A 22787-nucleotide genomic window follows, 5' to 3' on the forward strand; every position below is an offset into this window, starting at 1 on the left:
ATCAGGAACATCAATTTTCTGCAAGTTCTGGTAAGTTCACCTGAATGACAGTACAGCCCAGAATATGCCATGTGCCCGCAGATTTATCTGGTGTCATTTGGAGTACATACACGTACCTGCTACCTCTGCAGACAGTGGTGAGGCTCCATTCCCTTTCACAGTTCATTCAGTTGCACATTCAGTTCATCAGCATTCGTTATCAGTAGTATTCCTTCTAGGGCAGGACAAGACAATGCTTAGAACATGCAAAATTAACAATTTACCACTAAACATAAAAACCTATAACCAAGGAACTAACTTAAAATGTCTACTCATTTTAGAAAGATGTCTCTCTTCAGGAGAAAAAGAGAAGGAGAATCTCACCAATGGGACACAAATATATATATATTGGATATATATTAGAATAAACTCTGCAATTATAAAAAATGAAATCTCCCCACATGTTTTCCTAATAAAGCGGTAGTAAGGTCAGAAAGAAAGACAAAAGAATTTTTTTTTTTAGCTTGCCCCCTGCAAGTATTCACCACATACTAGCACATTATGGCAGACTTACCTGTCAAACAAAGCCCTCCAGTGGCAAGCTGTGACTACTGCCAGGGCTTCTATCTTCTCCCAGTCTTCACTTCTGCACGTGAATACGGGAGTCACAATCACGGCATAGAGCTCTGAACTGGTGGCACACTCCATATGCCCACACTACAGAGCAGTGTGCATGCACCAGTCACATCACCGGCTGCTGAAATTGTGAACATCTCCTAAACGGTGCAAGTTTAGGAGATATTCATTGGACCTACAGGTAAGGCTCATTGGAAGCTTACCTGTAGATACAAGGTAAAAATTAGAGTTTACTACTACTTCAACCTTTGTGGAAGATGAATGTGGACTTGAACACTGGAAATCAAGGACATTTCATGCGCTCTTTTCTGCGGTTCAGCAACCAAGTCAGAAGGAACACCTATGCGGTGTATGCTATAAAGGCATTCAGTCAATGTACAGTTATCTGTCACCGTGTGGGGCAAATAAATTCTCCTCCATTTATAAAGAGCTTTCCCCAATTCTGATCAAAACCATACTTCTTCCATTATTAACTGCTGCAATCTAATCTCCAGGTAACTAGGATATGTCTGGTTCTGAATATTAACATACTGCTATTCTTCCAGGTGAAAGAGAAGATTGGGTGCAACCTTTCTTTTTAACTTGGAGAAACACTTGAAATGACTTCTGCTAATAATTACTATGTCTACAATTCAGGATACATTAGTGTGATGGTCAAGGGAAGAATGGTCCTTACATTTGTGATTCGTGGGAAAATTACCCTCCTTATATTTGCGATCCATGGGAAGAATAATACCCCCCTTTACCCCCCTTACTTTGGTGATCAGTGTGAAGAATACCCCCTCACATTGAACATCAGTGTGGGGGGGGGGGGGGGGGGGAGAAAACCTCCTTACACTGATCAGGGGGAAGAATGCCCCCTTACATTGATGGTCAGTAGGAAGAATACTCCTCACATCAGGAAAAGTGGAAAAAATACCCCCCTTACACTGGTGATTAGTGGGAAGAATACCCCTCCTTCCATTGGTAATACATGGAAAGCATACTCCCCCGCCTTACATTTGTTATCAGTGGGAAGAATATCCCCCCCCCCCCCCCATTGGTAAACAGTGGGAAGAATTTGCCCCTTACATTGGTAATCCATGGAAAGAATATCCCCTTACATTTGTGGTCAGTGGGAAGAATGCCCCCTTACATTGGTGGTCAGTTGAAGAATGCCCCTCACATTGGTGATCATTGGGTACAATATCCCCCTTACATGGTGGTCAGTAGAAAAAATAAACCCCCTATCATTGGTGGTCAGTGGGTAGAATACCCCCCCTTACATTGGTGGTCAGTAGGAAGCATGCCTGCAAATACTGGTGGTCAGTGGGAAGAGGGAAGAATGCCCTCCTTACATTGGTCATCTCAGTAGGAAGAATGTCCCCCTAAGATTGGTGGTCAGAGGGAAGAGAGCTCCGTTACATATAAGAAAATCAGAGACACAGAAATTGCTGACTCTGCATGGTACCCCTAGCAATGTTTGGAGGAACCCTGGTTGAAAAGGCTGTATTTAGAACACTTTATCACGGCCATGTACAGTCAGACCTTATCACTGGGAACTGTCGGCAGACAGGCAGGTACTGAAGGATATCGTTAGGACCTGATCTCACAAAAAGATAGCGCGTTAGGGTAGCAGACAATAGTGAATATATATACTACACCATCAGAAGTCATACATATGATCTTCTCCAGTTCATCACCAATGTGACCAGCAGCCCTGTAAGAACCATGGAGAAGACCAGCAGGTAACATGGTGTAATCAGAAGTCACTGGAATAGCTGGGACACTGTATTCTGAACACAAAACCAGATACTACAATGTATCATTAATCACACCGCACAGTGTTCATCTGGAGCAGCTTTTCTCAACCAGGGTTCCTCCAGTCTGAGGTTGGTAGGGGTTCCTTGAGCAAATTCTGCCTCTCAGATGAACAACCACTGACACCATTGATCTTTTTCTGTGAGGATGGGATTTGTCCCCATGACTACACATGTAAGGGGCAGTTCTTCCCACTGACCATCTCATCAATGTACTGTCAACTGTAGATATATTAATTATTAGCAGGGGTTTCCTGAAACCTAAAAATTATTTTAAGGGGTTTTGCCATGCAGAAAAGGTTGAGAAAGGCTGATCTAGAGAGATCAGATGGTCTGAGGATAAGGAGGAAGATTTCTGTTCTTGTGGGCTCACAATTTATAACCATTTATTTCACCTACTATGGAGGATTACGGTTTTACCAATTACCTATGTAACCGTATACTGGCAACACATACCAAAATTGTTACATCCAACAACAGAAACTTCCTTTCAAGAATCACAAAATGTCCACCAAGATGACTGAATGACAAGTGGATGGAATCAACCAAACCCAATGAAAAGTATTAACCAAGCTAGAACAATATAAGAGGTAGGTAGTGGGGGAAATAAACAGTATGTAAAGCTGAAAGGGTTTTAGATGGTTTAGGACAAGGTGGCAAGAGGTTAGAGCCTCTGTCAGGTTTTTATTGCTGTCTGTGTCACCCTCTCTATTGATCCCGGTGATTACTGTCACTAGTACAGAAAATAATAGGAAATGTGACTATCAGAGTTGTCACAGGAACAGAGGGACAGGAATCAACGAAACCCGTTCTGATGACAACTGTCTACGGCTGGCCACACATCAACCAGTTTTTCTTCAATCAGCCAGTGAGCTTACAAAAAAAAACAGATTTCCCCATCTACACAAGTGAGGTGTATGGGGGAATCCTCCCTGCTGGGGTATTGTATACTGACAACGGAGCAGAACCCCCTATTGGCTGCAGTGCTGACTAAAAGAATATTTTCCAAGAAGCCAGTTTGATCGTTAGATCACCTTCTTATGAATGGGAATGGCCATTGGTGGAGCAAAAGTTGTCTGGTCCCCACTGGACCAGATGAATTTCCTGCTGTGTCTCCGGGACAGGAAGTGAAGGGAAATCTCCCAACAGGTGCAAGCAGTGACAGAGGTGCTAACACTTTACTATTCTCTCCATAACTATATACAGTATATGGGATCTGCCTTGACACCCTCTGATGTTCCAATCATCCTCCAGTAGTCAGTGTGCCCCCCGCTTTCAGTACAGGGGACCCCAATATCACTATGTATTATACACAGCTGGTCACATCTGTCCCATGTCTGCTCATACAGAGGAGTACAATCTCCACCACCCATGTAGTCAGAAAGTGTGTCTGATCTGGGGACAGGAAATTGTACAATCAGATTGTGACCATGGAGGAAATGATGTAGGGTGTGTAGTATGGGGTGAGAAGGAAGGTAGATGTGACCATGGAGGAGATGATGTAGGGTGAGAAGGAAGGTAGATGTGACCATGGAGGAGATGATGTAGGGTGAGTAGTATGGGGCGAGAAGGAAGGTAGATGTGACCATGGAGGAGATGATGTAGGGTGAGTAGTATGGGATGAGAATGAAGGTAGATGGGACCATGGAGATGATGTAGGGTGAGTAGTATGGGGTGAGAAGGAAGGTAGATGTGACCATGGAGGAGATGATGTAGGGTGAGAAGGAAGGTAGATGTGACCATGGAGGAGATGATGTAAGGCGAGTAGTATGGGGTGAGAAGGAAGGTAGATGTGACCATGGAGGAGATTACGTAGGGTGAGTAGTATGGCGTGAGAAGGAAGGTAGATGTGACCATGGAGGAGATGATGTAGGGTGAGAAGGAAGGTAGATGTGACCATGGAGGAGATGATGTAGGGTGAGTAGTATGGGGTGAGAAGGAAGGTAGATGTGACCATGGAGGAGATGATGTAGGGTGAGAAGGAAGGTAGATGTGACCATGGAGGAGATGACGTAGGGTGAATAGTATGGCGTGAGAAGGAAGGTAGATGTGACCATGGAGGAGATGATGTAGGGTGAGAAGGAAGGTAGATGTGACCATGGAGGAGATGATGTAGGGTGAGAAGGAAAGTAGATGTGACCATGGAGGAAATGATGTAGGGTGAGTAGTATGGGGTGTGAAGGAAGGTAGATGTGACCATGGAGGAGATGATGTAGGGTGAGTAGTATGGGGTGAGAAGGAAGGTAGATGTGACCATGGAGGAGATGATGTAGGGTGAGTAGTATGGGGTGTGAAGGAAGGTAGATGTGACCATGGAGGAGATGATGTAAGGTGAGTAGTATGGGGTGAGAAGGAAGGTAGATGTGACCATGGAGGAGATGATGTAAGGTGAGTAGTATGGGGTGAGAAGGAAGGTAGATGTGACCATGGAGGAGATGATGTAAGGTGAGTAGTATGGGGTGAGAAGGAAGGTAGATGTGACCATGGAGGAGATGATGTAAGGTGAGTAGTATGGGGTGAGAAGGAAGGTAGATGTGACCATGGAGGAGATGATGTAAGGTGAGTAGTATGGGGTGAGAAGGAAGGTAGATGTGACCATGGAGGAGATGATGTAAGGTGAGTAGTATGGGGTGAGAAGGAAGGTAGATGTGACCATGGAGGAGATGATGTAGGGTGAATAGTATGGGGTGAGAAGGAAGGTAGATGTGACCATGGAGGAGATGATGTAGGGTGAGTAGTATGGGGTGAGAAGGAAGGTAGATGTGACCATGGAGGAGATGATGTAAGGTGAGTAGTATGGGGTGAGAAGGAAGGTAGATGTGACCATGGAGGAGATGATGTAAGGTGAGTAGTATGGGGTAAGAAGGAAGGTAGATGTGACCATGGAGATGATGTAGGGTGAGTAGTATGGGGTGAGAAGGAAGGTTGATGTGACCATGGAGGAGATGATGTAGGGTGAGTTGTATGGGGTGAGAAGGAAGGTTGATGTGACCATGGAGGAGATGATGTAAGGTGAGTTGTATGGGGTGAGAAGGAAGGTTGATGTGACCATGGAGGAGATGATGTAGGGTGAGTAGTATGGGGTGAGAAGGAAGGTTGATGTGACCATGGAGGAGATGATGTAGGGTGAGTAGTATGGGGTGAGAAGGAAGGTAGATGTGACCATGGAGGAGATGATGTAGGGTGAGTAGTATGGGGTGAGAAGGAAGGTTGATGTGACCATGGAGGAGATGATGTAGGGTGAGTAGTATGGGGTGAGAAGGAAGGTTGATGTGACCATGGAGGAGATGATGTAGGGTGAGTAGTATGGGGTGAGAAGGAAGGTTGATGTGACCATGGAGGAGATGATGTAGGGTGAGTAGTATGGGGTGAGAAGGAAGGTAGAGGTGACCATGGAGGAGATGATGTAGGGTGAGTAGTATGGGGTGAGAAGGAAGGTAGATGTGACCATGGAGGAGATGATGTAGGGTGAGTTGTATGGGGTGAGAAGGAAGGTAGATGTGACCATGGAGGAGATGATGTAGGGTGAGTTGTATGGGGTGAGAAGGAAGGTAGATGTGACCATGGAGGAGATGATGTAGGGTGAGTAGTATGGGGTGAGAAGGAAGGTAGGTGTGACATTGGCGTAGGTAGGGTTGTGTTTACATGCCGTGTAGATCGGAGCTCCGCTCATAGTAGACGGTCCATGTAGTCCAGGCGGTGCTCTCCCCGCACTCCTCCAGCCCAGCACACTCACACATGTCCGGGCTCCGCTCCCCGATTACATTCCCTGTTGCCAGCTCTTCCCATTGTCCGGGTCCCCTCAGCAGGCAGCACAGGAAATGGATCGTTCACATTGAGCCCGTCCCCCCCACAGCTCGACCCCGCCCCGCGGCGTGGAGTGTGCCTGCGTGTCCCGGTCACACAACACGGGGAGGGGGGGGGGGAGCTGCTCACAGTGTGTGATGTCAGTGTGGGCAGAGAGAGCACAGGGGGCATTGTCAGTCTGGTGGAGGGTGCTAGATGGACTAGAAGATCTCCAGTGGATATAGAAAACAATCACCCCCCCCCCCCCCTTAACCACTTGGGCACCTAAACCCCCCTCCTGCCCGGACTAATTTTCAGCTTTCAGCGCTGTCACTCTTTGAATGACAATTGTGCAGTCATACTACACTGTACCCAAATGACATTTTTTATCATTTTTTGCCCACAAATAGAGCTTTCTTTTGGTGGTATTTGATCACCTCTCTGTTTTTTATTTTTTAATAAAAAATGTAAAAAGACCAAAATTAAAAAAAAAAAAAAATACAAAACTGTTTTATATTTTGTTAATACGTTTTGCAAACAGGTAATTTTTCTCCTTCATTGGTGTGTGCTGATGAGGTTACACTGATGGGCACCAATAGGCAGCACTGGTGGGCACTGATGAAGTGGCACTGGTGGGCACTGAGAGGTGGCACTGATGGACGACACTGAAGGGTATTGATAGGTGGCACTGAAGGGCACTAATAGGTGGCAGTGATGGGCACTGATCGGCACTGGTAGGTGACACTGATAGGCAGCACTTCTAGGTCGCACTGATGAGGCACTGATTGGCACTACTGGTGGGCATTGATAGGTGGCACTTGTGGACATTGATAGGTAGCACTGATTGCTGGCACTTATGTACTGGTGGGCACTGATTCGTGGCCCTGTGGGCACTGATTCGTGGCACTGGCAGGTGGTACTGGTGGGCACATATAAGGCGGCTTCGCCTCTTCCTCTTCGGGACCAATGTCCCTGCAACAGAAGCCGGTGACCAGCTTTTTTTTCTCCTCATGCTGTCAGCTGTCAGATTACCGATCTTCTGTTTACATCACGTGATCAGCTGTCCGTGCTTGTCCCATCGAATAATATCGTATGAACTGTCATGATCGGCTCTCGAAAGCTCTGTAATAACGATCCGATTATCTTAAACAGTATTTTTCGTCCGCTTTTCGGATCATGCGTACGGGCCATAACACTGTACAGCTATAACAAAGTCTGTACCCAACAGCTATGTGACACTGACATAGAGCCATAGGGGACCTGGTGTGGTCACCACCCGCTGTCGTTTTACATCGCTACTTTGAAGAGGACTATCGTTGTTATGGCAGCAGCTAGATGCCATGACCCCGGTATCCGGGATTTGCCGCAAGATCACTTTTATCGGCGGCAGGAGAAGGCCCCCCCTCCCGCCGCGCTCCGGTGCCCTCCGCCGCTTACCGGAACCGTCAGTAGAGGCGATCGGGTCCTTCTCCCTTGTGCTATGGAGACCAGCGAGGGGAAGATGGCCCCCACCCAGCTCCATATCATTGCAGGGCACTTCCACTCCATATCATTGCACTTCCGCCCATAGCTTTTAAAGGGACTTTTTTTTTTTTCAAATGACATTTAATTTTTTTTTTTTTTTTTTTTATTGCATTTTAGTGTAAATATGAGATCTGAGGTCTTTTTGACCCCAGATCTCATATTTAAGAGGTCCTGTCATGCTTTTTTTCTATTACAAGGGATGTTTATAATAGGAATAAAAGTGACGCTTTTTTTTTTATTTTTTTAAAGAACAGTGTAAAAATAAAAAATAAAAGGTAAAATAAATAAGAAAAAAAAATTGTTTAAACGCGCCCCATCCTGCCGAGCTCGCGTGCAGAAGCGAACGCATAAATGAGTAGCGCCCGCCGCCCGCATATGAAATCGGTGTTAAAACCACACATGTGAGATATCACTGCGATCGTTAGAGTGAGAGCAATAATTCCAGCCCTAGACCTCCTCTGTAACTCAAAACTTGCAACCTGTAAAATTTTTTAAACATTGCCTATGGAGATTTTTAAGGGTAAAAGTTTGTCGCCATTCCACGAGTGGGCGCAATTTTGAAGCATGACATGTTGGATATCAATTTACTCAGCATAACATTATCTTTCACAATATAAAAAAATTGGGCTAACTTTACTGTTGTCTTATTTTTTAATTAAAAAAAAAGTGTATTTTTTCCAAATAAAGTGTGCTTGTAAGACCGCTGCGCAAATACTGTGTGACAGAAAGTATTGCAATGACCGCCATTTTATTCTCTAGGGTGTTAGAAAAAAATATATAATGTTTAGGGGTTCTAAGTAATTTTCTAGCAAATAAAACAGTTTTTGGATATACAGAGGTTGAGTACAGCGCTGCGCTGGAGATGACAAACAGCGGCCAACACACCCGTAGACTCAGGATCAAAACTAACAATAAAAATTCAACAGTGTGGCGCTAGAATATACGTGAAAAAATAAGTACAGTGAATACAAATCAAATATTTTGGTATGAGCCAAAAAATTCAGTGAATTACAAGTTAATGAATAAAAGATATCAATCAATATACATGTATTGAACAAAGTGTAAAAAATGTGAAATATAAAGTCCAAATAAGTGTGCAAACACAAGCAAAAAAGTCTATGACAACGGTGAAAAAATAATAGTGGTAAACAGGTATCTCCTGGGCATGCAGGGGGATGGTTCCGGGCCGGCAACCTGGTAGGTAAATAAACCGTGGAGAAACCGGGAGTGCACAGAGAGTTGAAATCGGTGCTAGGACTACCACCAGAAACCAAGGAGGCTTACCAGAATAAGTGGCCTGAAATGGCGTATGCCAAACAGGTCAAAAAGGCTTGATGACCAACAGGTCTAGGCAAGTGATCTGGCCAGATGTCATCATACAGGGAGGGAAGGGGATCAGCACGGCTTCCTCAGCGATGGATACACCGTAAACCAGGTAAATGGTATGGATAACATGTGAGGAAAAAACAATTTTCAGAAGATAAAAACAGCATATAGTCTTGTAGCGGTAGTTATGAGGGGTCCACCCAACATGTTTCAACTAAAAAGTCATCATCTGGGGTTTCTGGGTTTCTGGTGGTAGTCCTAGCACCGATTTCAACTCTCTGTGCACTCCCGGTTTCTCCACGGTTTACTTACCTACCAGGTTGCCGGCCCGGAACCATCCCCCTGCATGCCCAGGAGATACCTGTTTACCACTATTATTTTTTCACCGTTGTCATAGACTTTTTTGCTTGTGTTTGCACACTTATTTGGACTTTATATTTCACATTTTTTACACTTTGTTCAATACATGTATATTGATTGATATCTTTTATTCATTAACTTGTAATTCACTGAATTTTTTGGCTCATACCAAAATATTTGATTTGTATTCACTGTACTTATTTTTTCACGTATATTCTAGCGCCACACTGTTGAATTTTTATTAATAAAACAGTTTTTAACTTGTAAACACCAATTCTCAGAACGAGCAATTAGCACACAGTGGGGAGTCTGGGGACTGTACCTTCCTTTTAGGCATGCTGCCTGTCACTGTGTGTCGCTTGCCTGTTCACCGCCACCCGCCGCTGGGATTGCCAGTCTGCATCTCTCAGCCACCTCACATAAGCCTCTCCCTCACTCCACGGTACCTGCTGAGGGAGCGGTGGTACAACGAATCACTCCGTCAGGGAGGGTATAGCATAGGTAGTGGGTGGCTGACCAGAACTATAACGTGCAGCGGTACATGCGACCGCACTTCATGTACCTATGCCCGAAAATGAAAAAAAAGAGATGAGGCCCAGGGAAATTTAATTTAAGCCCTGGAAGTAGAAGTAGAAGTGGGAGTGTGGGCTACTAAAATCTATTTATTATTATAGGCAGGAATGAACAATAAAGTTGGCCGGGCCCCTCTATGATGGTGCAACAGGGCTGGTTGTATTGCCTTATCAGTGGCCCTACACCCCCATGAACAGGATATTACCACCTCCATGCTTTTCTGTAGGAATGGTGTTATTTGGATGATGAGCTGTATAGGATTTCTGCCAGACATCGTTTGGTGTTGAGGCCAAATGATTCCATTTTAGTCTCATCTGACCACAAAACCTTTTTCCATGTGGCCTCAGAATCTTCAAGGTGCGTTTTGGCAAAGCTCAGTCATGACTGCATGTGGCCTTTCTTACATAGTTACATAGTTACATAGTAGGTGAGGTTGAAAAAAGACACAAGTCCATCAAGTCCAACCGATGTGTGTGATTATATGTCAGTATTTCATTACATATCCCTGTATATTGCAGTCATTCAGGTGCTTATCTAATAGTTTCTTGAAGCTATCAATGCTCCCCACTCAGACCACCGCCTGTGGAAGGGAATTTCACATCCTTGCCGCTCTTACAGTAAAGAACCCTCTACGTAGTTTAAAGGTTAAACCTCTTTTCTTCTAATTTTAATGAGTGGCCGCGAGTCTTGTTAAACTCTCTTCTGCAAAAAAGTTTTATCCCTATTGTGGGGTCACCAGTACGGTATTTGTATATTGAAATCATATCCCCTCTCAAGCGTCTCTTCTCCAGAGAGAATAAGTTCAGTGCTCGCAACCTTTCCTCATAACTAAGATCCTCCAGACTCTTTATTAGCTTTGTTGCCCTTCTTTGTACTCGCTCCATTTCCAGTATAGCCTTCCTGAGGACTGGTGCCCAGAACTGGACAGCATACTCCAGGTGCGGCCGGACCAGAGTCTTGTAGAGTGGGAGAATTATCGTTTTATCTCTGGAGTTGATCCCCTTTTTAATGCATGCCAATATTCTGTTTGCTTTGTTAGCAGCAGCTTGGCATTGCATGCCATTGCTGAGCCTGTCATCTACTAGGACCCCCAGGTCCTTTTCCATCCTAGATTCCCCCAGAGGTTCTCCCCCCAGTGTATAGATTGCATTCATATTTTTGCCACCCAAATGCATTATTTTACATTTTTCTACATTGAACCTCATTTGCCATGTAGTTGCCTACCCCATTAATTTGTTCAGATCTTTTTGCAAGGTTTCCACATCCTGCAGAGAAGTTATTGCCCTGCTTAGCTTAGTATCGTCTGCAAATACAGAGATTGAACTGTTTATCCCATCCTCCAGGTCGTTTATGAACAAATTAAATAGGATTGGTCCCAGCACAGAACCCTGGGGAACCCCACTACCCACCCCTGACCATTCTGAGTACTCCCCATTTATCACCACCCTCTGAACTCGCCCTTGTAGCCAGTTTTCAATCCATGTACTCACCCTATGGTCCATGCCAACGCACCTTATTTTGTACAGTAAACGTTTATGGGGAACTGTGTCAAATGCTTTTGCAAAATCCAGATACACCACGTCTACGGGCCTTCCTTTATCTAGATGGCAACTCACCTCCTCATAGAAGGTTAATAGATTGGTTTGGCAAGAACGATTCTTCATGAATCGATGCTGATTACTGCTAATGATACCGTTCTTATTACTAAAATCTTGTATAGTCCCTTATCATCCCCTCCAAGAGTTTACATACTACTGATGTTAGGCTAACTGGTCTGTAATTCCCAGGGATGTATTTTGGGCCCTTTTTAAATATTGGTGCTACATTGGCTTTTCTCCAATCAGCTGGTACCATTCCAGTCAGTAGACTGTCTGTAAAAATTAGGAACAACGGTCTGGCAATCACTTGACTGAGTTCCCTAAATACCCTCGGATGCAAGCCATCTGGTCCCGGTGATTTATTAATGTTAAGTTTCTCAAGTCTAATTTTAATTCTCTCCTCTGTTAACCATGGAGGTGCTTCCTGTGTTGTGTCATGAGGATAAACACTGCAGTTTTGGTTACTGAAGCCCCCCGATTCACTCGTGAAGACTGAGGAGAAGAATAAATTCAATATCTTCGCCATCTCCCCATCCTTTGTAACCAGATGTCCTTCCTCATTCTTTATGGGGCCAATATTGTCTGTCTGTCCTCCCTTTTTTATTGTTTACATACTTAAAGAATTTCTTGGGATTTTTTTTGCTCTCCTCCGCTAAGTGTCTTCCATGTTCTATCTTAGCTGTCCTAATTGCACCCTTACATTTCTTGTTGCATTCTTTATAAAGTCTGAATGCTGAGGATGATTCTTCAACCTTGCATTTTTTGAAGGCCTTCTCCTTTGCTTTTATATGCATTTTTACATTGGAGTTAAGCCATCCAGGACTTTTGTTCGCTCTTTTAAATTTATTACCCAATGGGATACATTGGCTAATGCCCTTATTTAATATGCTCTTAAAGTAAACCCATCTCTCCTCCGTATTCTTTGTTCCTAATATTTTATCCCAATTTATGCCTTTTAGCAAGGTTTGTAGTTTAGGGAAGTTGGCTCTTTTGAAATTCAGTGTCTTTGTATTCCCTTTATGTTTCTTATTTGTGTGATTTATACTGAAACTAATTGACCTGTGATCGCTGTTACCTAAACTGCCCTGTATTTCCGCATCCGTGATCAGGTCTGCATTGTTGGTAATCAGTAGATCCAGTAATGTTTTATTTCTAGTTGGTGCGTCTACCATCTGACCCATAAAATTGTCCTGCAAGACATTAAGGAACTGGCGAGCCTTAAATGAATGCGTGGTACCTTCCGCCCAGTCTATGTCTGGATAATTAAAATCCCCCATTATGATAACACTTCCCACCCTTGCTGCTAATCCAAATTGTGATAGGAGATCTGTCTCCACTTCCTCCCTCAGGTTAGGGGGCCTATAGCATACTCCCAGTATTATTTTCCCCTTAGCTTCATCCCTTTTGAGCTCTACCCATAAGGATTCCACCTCCTCCCTAGCTCCCTCAGTGGTGTCATCTCTCAAATTCACTTGTACATTATTCTTGATATATAGGCATACCCCTCCCCCTTTTTTACTCTCTCTATTCTTGCAGTATAGGGTATACCCTTGAATGTTTGCCAGCCAATCATGAGAGCTGTTGAACCAGGTCTCTGAAATTCCCACAAAATCCAAATCCTCCTCGTACAACAGTATCTCTAGTTCACCCATCTTGTCCGCCATGCTCCTGGCATTGGTGAACATGCCACATAGTTTAGACCGGTCGCATATTGTCCTCGTATTGGGTGTTTCGAGATTGCAACTAGGACTTGCTACTATACTCACCTTGTGTTTTTGTGCTTTGGTTAACCTACCACTAATGCCCCCAATACTACCCTCTGGAATATCTTCCGCGCTGGCTATCTCTGCCTCTGGACCCTCCCCCCCATCGCCTAGTTTAAAAACCCCTCTAACTTTTTGGCCATCTTCATTCCCAGCAGATCTGCACCCTCCTCATTTAGGTGCAGTCCGTCCCTTCTATAGTAACGGTTACCAACTGAGAAGTCGGCCCAGTCCTCCAGGAACCCAAACCCCTCCTTACTACACCAGCTCTTCAGCCACTTGTTTACTTCCCTAATCTCACTCTGCCTTTCTGGTATGGCTCGATGTACCGGTAGTATTCCTGAGAATACTACCTTGGCGGTCCTTTTCTTCAATTTAGCTCCTAATTCCCTAAAATCATTCTTTAGGACACTCCATCTGCCTCTGCCTCTGACTTTGTCATTGGTGCCAACGTGCACCATGACAGCTGGGTCTTCCCCAGCCCCTCCCAGTAATCCGTCCACAAGATCTGTGATGTGCCGAACCCGAGCACCTGGTAGACAACATACTGTTCGGCGCTTCAGGTCTTGGTTACAGATCTGTCCTAAGAATTGAGTCCCCTACCACCAGAATCTGTCTTTCCTTTCCCTTTGCTGCCCCCCCCCCACTCTCACTGGAGGAGTTCTTCAGCTAGGAGAGTCCCTCAGCTAGGAGAGTCCCTCAGCTTCAGCAGTGCTGGTCCCTGACTGGTTTCACCAATGTCACTCAATGGAGCGTAATTATTGGGATGTTCCAGTCCTGGATCGGCCTCCCTGGCACTTCCCCCTCTACCCTTCCTGACTGTCACCCATCTATTCTTTGCTAGTGCCTTCACCTCTTTCTCTCCACCCGCCTCTGTGCTGGCCCCTGACAGCACCTGCCGTGTACGTTCCTGGCTCTCCTTTAGTATGGAGGGACTTCTCAGTGCTGACAGTTGCTTCCCAAGATTCAGAACCTGGGCTTCCAGGGAAACAATGTGCTTACATTTTGCACAGCAGTATTCGCCATCGATCGGATGATCAAGGAACGCATACATGCAGCAAGATGTACAAAGAGTCGCCTCTCCACACCCGCCGGGCATCGTACCTATTCAATTCTTGATTAGTGGCTTTTTTCTTGCAACCCTCCCATACAAGCCACATTTGTGAAGAATTTGTGATAAAGTTGTGCACACAATGACCACTCTTTGTCATACTGTAAATTCCTACAACTGCTTCAGATTTGCTGTAGGCCTCTTGGTAGCCTTTCTGACCCGTTTCCTCCTGGCTCTTTCATCCAGTTTGGAGTGATGTCCTGATCCAGGGAAGGTCTGTGTTGTACCAAACAGTGCCGGGACAAGGTCATCTGGTGCCCAGGGCAAAGATGGAAAACTGCGCCCCCCCCCCCCCCCACCGCTGTGAAAGCTACAACGCCTACAGACGATGGGATCTATACTGGGTTGTTAAATACTAGTATTGGCGGCGATCAGTGACTTAGGCGCGGTTCACATTGGGGAAACTTGTCACGCCCCATTCAGTACAATGACACCGTTCTAATCGGAGTGACAGGACACAGCACATCAGGGCACAGGTCACAGTACATCAGGGCACAGCACATCAGTCACAGTACATCAGGGCACAGCACATCAGGGCACAGCACATCAGGGCACATCAGGGCACAGCACATCAGGGCACAGCACATCAGGGCACAGGTCACAGTACATCAGGGCACAGCACATCAGGGCACTGCACATCAGGGCACAGCACATCAGGGCACAGGTCACAGTACATCAGGGCACAGAGCCCAGCACATCAGGGTACAGCACACCAGGCCACATCAGGGTACAGCACATCAGGGCACAGCACATCAGGGTAAAGCCCAGCACATCAGGCACAGTACATCGGGGCACACGACATTAAGGCACAGCACATCAAGGCACAAGGCACATCAAGGCACATAGGACATCAGGGCACATAGCACATTAGGGCACATCCGGGCACATAGCACATCAGGGCACGGGGCACATAGCACATCAGGGCACGGGGCACATCAGGGCACAGCACATCAAGGTACAGAGCACATCAGGGCACAACACATCACGGTACAGGGCACAGCACATCAGGCTACAGGGCACATCAGGGCACATAGCACATCAGGGCACGGGGCAAAAAGCACATCAGGGCACGGAGCACATCAGGGCACGGGGCACATCAGGGCACGGGGCACATCTGGGTAAGGAGCACATCAGGGCACATGGCACATCAGGGCATGGGGCACATCAGGGCACGGGGTATATCAGGGCACGGAGCACATCAGGGCACGGGGGCATATGGCACATCAGGGCACATAATGGCACATGATGGGGCACATGGCACATTATGGGGCACATCAGGGCACATCATGGGGCACATCATGGGGCACGTCAGGGCACATCATGGGGCACATCAGGGCACATCATGGGGCACGTCAGGACACATTATGGGGCATGTCAGGGCACATTATGGGGCACATCAAGGCACATCATGGCACATCATGGGGCACATCATGGCACATCATGGGGCACGTCAGGGCACATCAGAGCACATCATGGGGCACATCAGGGCACATCATGGGGCACATCAGGGCACATCATAGGGCACATAGCACATTAAGTGTGGCACATTGTTTACTAGCCTGCATGCAGAGCAGCGCTGGAAGCATCTGTGATAAGTTCTCTCTCTCATGTCACGCTGCTCCCCGGCGGCCCCTCCTCTCTTCTCGTCCATCCCACATGATGTCACAAGCAAATAGGGAAGGACAAGAAGAGAGGAGGGGCCACCGGGGAGCAGCGTGACATGAGAGAGAGAACTTATTACAGATGCTTCCTGCGCTGCTCTGCATGCATCTCGATCTACCCGTCAGGCGCCAGCTGTCGGCGATTGATGGGTAGATTCTCCAGTGCGGGATAGAAACCCTGATAGGGAAGTGAGAGGCGGGGTGGGGCTGGTCTCAGGCTTGTGCCGGGTGCAGGAGCGCACTCGGCACATGTTAAAAATTATCAATTTTCGCGCGGCGGGTGTTGTAAACTCTGCATAGATAGCAGGAATTTTTACAACACCGGTTCACTGGTGCTTTTATTGCACCCCTCTTCCTCCATTAAATGGTCCCGCCCAGGGCATCCGCCCCTTCCGCCCCCCCTTGTACCGGCCCTAGTACCAAATACCTTCCACTGCTTAATAATAGATTTCACTGTGCTTCTAGACATTGATAAAGCCTAGATCATTTTTTTGTATCCATCTCCTGACTTGTGCCTGTACACAACTTTATTCTGGAGATCTTTTGACAGTACCTTGCCACCCATAGTTGATTGTTTGCTTCAGTTGCACTACCAGGCACTGAAATGCTCCAGGAAAGCTCTTTTCATGCTGAGCTAATCAAAATCACCACAGGTGATCAAAGTTGAGTCATATGGCTTTGAGTGCCATTGATAAGGTGATTAGCTATACCTCGTTGAGTTTACAAGTCATTTTTAGGAGGGGGTGATCTTTTTTTTTAATTTCTTTTTTTTTCTGACAAGTTGGTGTTATATCGTTAACTTGGATGTTATAAGTTGAGTAAATACAGCTGGATAAAACAAAAACTGTGTCTGTCTTAATTTCAGGCTGCAAAGCAATAATTGTTGGGGGGTGATTCTTTTCTATACCCACTGTATATACACTAAACAAATTGAAGCTAATCTCCAGATCACATTTTTATGCAGTTACAGCAATAGATTGTTTTTTCCTTCTGAGATAAAGGTTTTACATAAATAAAAGTTGATCATTGTAAGTACCCCTGTCAGTAGTTTCTCCCAACCCTCTAAATGCTACAACTGCTACCTCTAAGAATTACTTAGCTGCAGTACACTAACTGCTGGTGGGCGACTATCCCAGGCACTGCAACATACAGGTATGTCATGGTTCTCGCACACACTGCACACGCCCCCCGAGGCATGCAGTGGCGTGATGGTGGACACAGCATATTGCGTTGCTCAGTATCAGACCACTGTGACTGGCCCGGATACCACACGATCGCTGTGTGATCACATGACACATAGGATACAATATATTAAAATATATATATCTCGATCAAGTAGGCTTAGTCCCTAAGAGGGATAAGCGAGCGGTTTGGGCTGAGCATAAGTTCGGCCTGAACATCACCCGTTCGGGTGTTTGCCAAACACCCCAATTTTCTGTGCGCTCAGCTGGATGTTCGCACAGTCAATAGGTTGTTAAGGAGCGTGGCTGCGTCCTTAACAACGGATGAGTCAAAAGCTGTCAGCGGACTAAATAAATAGGAAAACATTGCTGAATTAGCCGGCAATAAAAAATTCAAAAACAAAAAGGCGTGGGTGTCCCCCAATCCACACCAGGCCCTTTGGGTCCGGTATGGATTTTAAGGGGAACCCGACACCAATATAATGAAAAAAACAGGCGTGCCCCCCCCCCAAAAAAACTTAATACCAGACCCTTATCTTAACACGCAGCCTGGTGCGCCCCCCCCTACCTCCTGAACCATACCAGGCCACATGCCCTCAACATGGGGGGTGCATGGGGGGGCATGTTGATGGGGACAAGGGCCTCTTCCCCACAACCCCGGGCTGTGGTTGTGGGGGTCTGCGGGCAGGGGGCTTATCAGAATCTGGAAGCCCTCTTTATGAAAGGGGGTCCCTAGATCCTGGCCCCCCGCCATGTGAATGAGCATGGGGTACGTAGTACCCCTACCCATTCACCCACATAAAACCGGAGTAATGTAAGAAAAATAGGAGGCAGTTTTTGACAAGTCCTTTATTAAAAATTAATAATGTCTCCCGTGGTAGCTCCAACATCAATCACGATGACCGTCACCGCTGCAAACCAATTAAAAAAAAAAATAAAAGCTCTTCCCCTGACAAAGGCTCCCACCATTCTGGCTGCTCCAGTGTCTGACAGTTCTTATATAATGCCCCCTTGTTAAAGAAGGCTTCCAGATTCCGATAAGACCCCTGCCCACAGACCCCCACAACCACTGCTCAGGGTTATGGGAAAGAGGCCCATGTACCATCAAATGTTGGGTGAGAACCTCCTTCCCTCAGCCAGGGCATTTAAAATGGGTCGTTGATGGGTACTCCAGCATGACAGTGACCCAAATCACACGGCCAAGGCAACAAAGGAGTGGTTTAAGAAGAAGCACATTATGGTCCTGGAGTGGCCTAGCCAGTCACCAGACCTTAATCCCATAGAAAATATGTGGAGAAAGCTGAATGTTCGAGTTACCAAACGTTAGCTTCGAAATCTTAATGACATGGAGAGGATCTGCAAAGAGGAGTGGGACAAAATCCCTCCTGAGATGTGTGCAAACCTGGTGGCCAACTACAAGTAAAGTCTGACCTCTGTGATTGGCGTGGCCCCCCCCAAAACTTAATACCAGACCCTTATCTTAACACACAGCCTGGTGCACCCCCCCCTTACTTCCTGAACCATACCAGGCCACATGCCCTCAGCATGGGGGGGGCCATGTTGATGGGGACAAGGGCCTCTTCCCCACAACCCCAGGCTGTGGTTGTGTGGGTCTGCGGGCAGGGGGGTTATCGGAATCTGGAAGCCCTCTTTATGAAAGGGGGCCCCCAGATCCTGACCCCCCTCCATGTGAATGAGTATGGGGTACAAATAAAACCAGAGTAGTGTAAGAAAAATAGGAGGCAGTTTTTGACACGTCCTTTATTAAAAATTAATAATGTCTCCCGTGGTAGCTCCAACATCAATCACGATGTCCGTCGCAGCCGCAAACCAATTATAAAAAAAAAAAGCTCTTCCCCCGACAAAGGCTCCCGACGTTCTGGCCACTCCAGTGTCTGCCAGTTCTTATATAATGCTCCCTTGTTAAAGAAGGCTTCCAGATTCTGATAAGACCCCTGACCACAGATCCCCATAACCACAGCCCAGGGTTGTGGGAAAGAGCCCCTTGTCCCCATCAACATAGGGACAAGGTGCTTTGGGGGGGGTGCCCCAAAGCACCTCCCCCATGTCGAGGGCATGTGGCCTGGTATGGTTCAAAAATGAGTCAGTACATCAGGACTGATCAATTTTCAAATATATATACCATAGTTTGTAGACTCTATAACTTTCTACCTTTTGGTATAAATTTAAGAAAAAAGATTTGTTTTACAAAATGTAAAAAAAAAAACTGTATTTTTTTGTTTATATAGCAACAATTAAAAAAAACAGTGGTGCGCAAATAGCAAGAAAACAAAGATCTCTTTGTTTGGAAAAAAAATGATATAATTTTAGTTTGAGACCAGTGTTGCATGAACGAGCAATTGACAGTTAAAGTAGCGCAGTGCCGAATAGCAAAAAAATGCCCTGGCCATGAAGGGGCTAAAATCTACCAGAGGCCAAGTGATTAAAGTAGCTGCTCCTGACAACTTATGCCGTGTACACACGAGCGGACTTTTTCGACAGCAAAGGTCCGATGGAAGGAATCCGCCGGACAATTTGATCGTGTGTGGGCTTCATCGGACCTTTGCTGTTGAAAAATTAGACGGACTTTAGATTTGGAACATGTTTCAAATCTTTCCGACGGACTCGAGTCCGGTCGAAAAATCTGTTCGTCTGTATACTAGTCCGACGGACAAAAAACGTTGTAAGGGCAGCTATTGGCTACTGGCTATGAACTTTCTTATTCTAGTCCCTTCGTACATCATCACGTTGAAACCAACGGACTTTTGAACGGACTTTAGTCCGTTCGTATGTGGGCAAGTCCGGTCGTTCGAAAGTCCATAGTAACTCCGTCGAAAGTCCGTCGGAAAGACCGTCGGACATTTGATGCTGAAAAGTCCGCTCGTGTGTACGCGGCATAAGTGTCACAGCATACTTTCAGAGCTCTAGTAGCATCCATAATGTGCTCAGGGATCTTTTGAAGGCAAAAGGGGGACTACTCAATATTAGGAGGGTGCTATAGCTGGTGTCCTGGTAGGCCCACATTAGCTGGTTGATTAACCACTTCAATAAATGGCACTTATACACCTTCCTGCCCAGACCAATTTTCACCTTTCAGTGCTGTCGCAGTTTGATTGACAATTGCGCGGTCATGCTACACTATACCCAAACTACATTTTTATCATTTTGTTCCCACAAATAGAGCTTTCTTTTGGTGGCATTTGATCACCTCTGTGGTTTTTATTTTTTGCTAAACAAATAAAAAAAGACTGAAAATTTTGAAAAAAATAAAAGTTTTGCTTTTGTTTCTGTTAAAAAAATTTGTAAATAAGTAAGTTTTCTCTTTCACTGATAGGCACTGATAAGGCGGCACTGACAGGCACTGATACGGCGGCACCGATGAGGTGGCACCAATGAGCGGGCACTGATGAGCACTGACGATGGGCACTGATATGCGGCACTGATGGGCACTGGTAGGCGGCACTGATATGCAGCACTGATGGGCATTGATAGGCGGCACTGATGGGCACTGATGGGCACTGATAGGCGACACTGATGGGCACTGAAAGGCAGCACTGCTGGGCACTGATGGGCACTGATAGGGTGGCACTGATAGGCAGCACTGATGGGCACTGATAGGCAGCACTGCTGGGCAGAGGCGGCTCTCTAATTAGGCGAAATAGGCGGTGGCCTCAGGCCTCGCAGTCATAGGGGCCTCGCACAGCTGGATTGTTTACCTAATCAGAGAGCAGCCTCTTCCAGCAACAGAGGTATCCGCCATCACACAGTCCTGAGTCCCCTCGTTTTGTTACAGGGAGAGATAACAAGGCTGCGAGTGAGATGTGTGATCGGAGCTCACCTACATCTCCGGATCACAGACAGGGAGAGCCGCTCAGCATAGCCTGTTCTGACAGATCTCCCCCCTCCCCCTGCTGCCCGCACAGCCAAACAGAAGAGGAGAGAGAGCTTCTGCTCCTCCTCCTCCCGCCCTCTCCTCCTGTGTCTGCCCCGCCCACTCTCCTCGGCAGTGTTCTCTGCTCTGCCTCAGAAGGGGATGTGTGGGCGGGAAGATTCAAGCTGAAGAAGAAAACAGAAAAGGAAAAGGGGAGTCTGAGCCATCCATCCATCCATCCAGTCCCTCCTGCCTCCCAGTGAGTACACTGATGTAGGGGATGCTCTTCCTTCCCTTCTTCCTCCACCCCCTTCTCTTTCTTTCCTTCCATCTCTTTCTTTCTTTCTTTCTTTCTTTCTTTCTTTCTTTCTTTCTTTCTTTCCTTCCATCTTTCTTTCTCTTTCTTTCTTTCCTTCCATCCATCTTTCTTTCTCTTTCTTTCTTTTCTTCCATCCATCTTTCTTTCTCTTTCTTTCTTTTCTTCCATCCATCTTTCTTTCTTTCCTTCCTTCCATCTTTCTCTCTCTTTCTTTCTTTCTTTCTCTTTCTTTCTTTCCTTCCATCCATCTTTCTTTCTCTTTCTTTCTTTCCTTCCTTCCACCTTTCTCTCTCTTTCTTTCTTTCTTTCCTTCCATCTTTCTTTCTCTTTCTTTCTTTCCTTCCATCTTTCTTTCTTTCCTTCCATCCATCTTTCTCTCTCTCTCTTTCTTTCTTTCTTTCTTTCTTTCTCTTTCTTTCTTTCTTTCTTTCTTTCTTTCTTTCTTTCTTTCTTTCTTTCTTTCTTTCTTTCTTTCTTTCTTTCTTTCTTTCTTTCTTTCTTTCTTTCTTTCTTTCTTTCTTTCTTTCTTTCTTTCTTTCTTTCTTTCTTTCCTTCCATCCATCTTTCTTTCTCTTTCTTTCTTTTTCTTTCTTTCTTACTTTCTTTCCTTCCATCTTTCTTTCTCTTTCTTTCCATTCATATTTCTTTCTCTTTCTTTCCTTCCATCTTTCTTTCTCTTTCTTTCTTTCCTTCCATCTTTCTTTCTCTTTCTTTCTTTCCTTCCATCTTTCTTTCTTTCCTTCCATCCATCTTTCTTTCTTTCTTTCTTTCTTTCTTTCTTTCTTTCTTTCTTTCTTTCTTTCTTTCTTTCTTTCTTTCCATCTTTCTTTCTCTTTCTTTCTTTCCTTCCATCTTTCTTTCTCTTTCTTTCTTTCCTTCCATCTTTCTTTCTTTCCTTCCATCCATCTTTCTTTCTCTCTTTCTTTCTTTCTTTCTTTCTTTCTTTCTTTCTTTCTTTCTTTCTTTCTTTCTTTCTTTCTTACTTTCTTTCCTTCCATCTTTCTTTCTCTTTCTTTCCTTCCATCTTTCTTTCTTTCCTTCCATCCATCTTTCTTTCTTTCTTTCTTTCTTTCTTTCTTTCTTTCTTTCTTTCTTACTTTCTTTCCTTCCATCTTTCTTTCTCTTTCTTTCCTTCCATCTTTCTTTCTCTTTCTTTCTTTCCTTCCATCTTTCTTTCTCTTTCTTTCTTTCCTTCCATCTTTCTTTCTTTCCTTCCATCCATCTTTCTTTCTCTTTCTTTCTTTCCTTCCTTCCATCTCTTCTTTCTTTCTTTCTTTCTTTCTTTCTTTCTTTCTTTCTT

The 22787-nt window shown here is 45.5% G+C and overlaps 1 protein-coding gene across 4 annotated transcripts in view; it reads right to left on the bottom strand.

The window, feature by feature from the left end:
• The window catches only part of PHETA1 (PH domain containing endocytic trafficking adaptor 1), a 32825-nt gene extending 26552 nt beyond the window's left edge, over positions 1 to 6273 (bottom strand). Inside the window, exons 1-2 of one of the 4 annotated variants that reach the window (XM_073626118.1) lie at positions 6060 to 6273; positions 117 to 211 (exon numbers count right to left, since the gene is read on the bottom strand). The gene's annotated coding sequence lies outside the window, so the exon portion shown is untranslated. Of the gene's footprint in view, positions 1 to 116; positions 215 to 6059 lie in introns of all 4 variants that reach the window. The other 3 variants (XM_073626111.1, XM_073626128.1, XM_073626136.1) reach the window with 3 other exon arrangements.
• Positions 6274 to 22787: the final 16514 nt, after the last annotated feature.

Source organism: Aquarana catesbeiana, linkage group LG01 (genome assembly GCF_042186555.1).
Source record: "Aquarana catesbeiana isolate 2022-GZ linkage group LG01, ASM4218655v1, whole genome shotgun sequence".
NCBI lineage: Eukaryota > Metazoa > Chordata > Amphibia > Anura > Ranidae > Aquarana > Aquarana catesbeiana.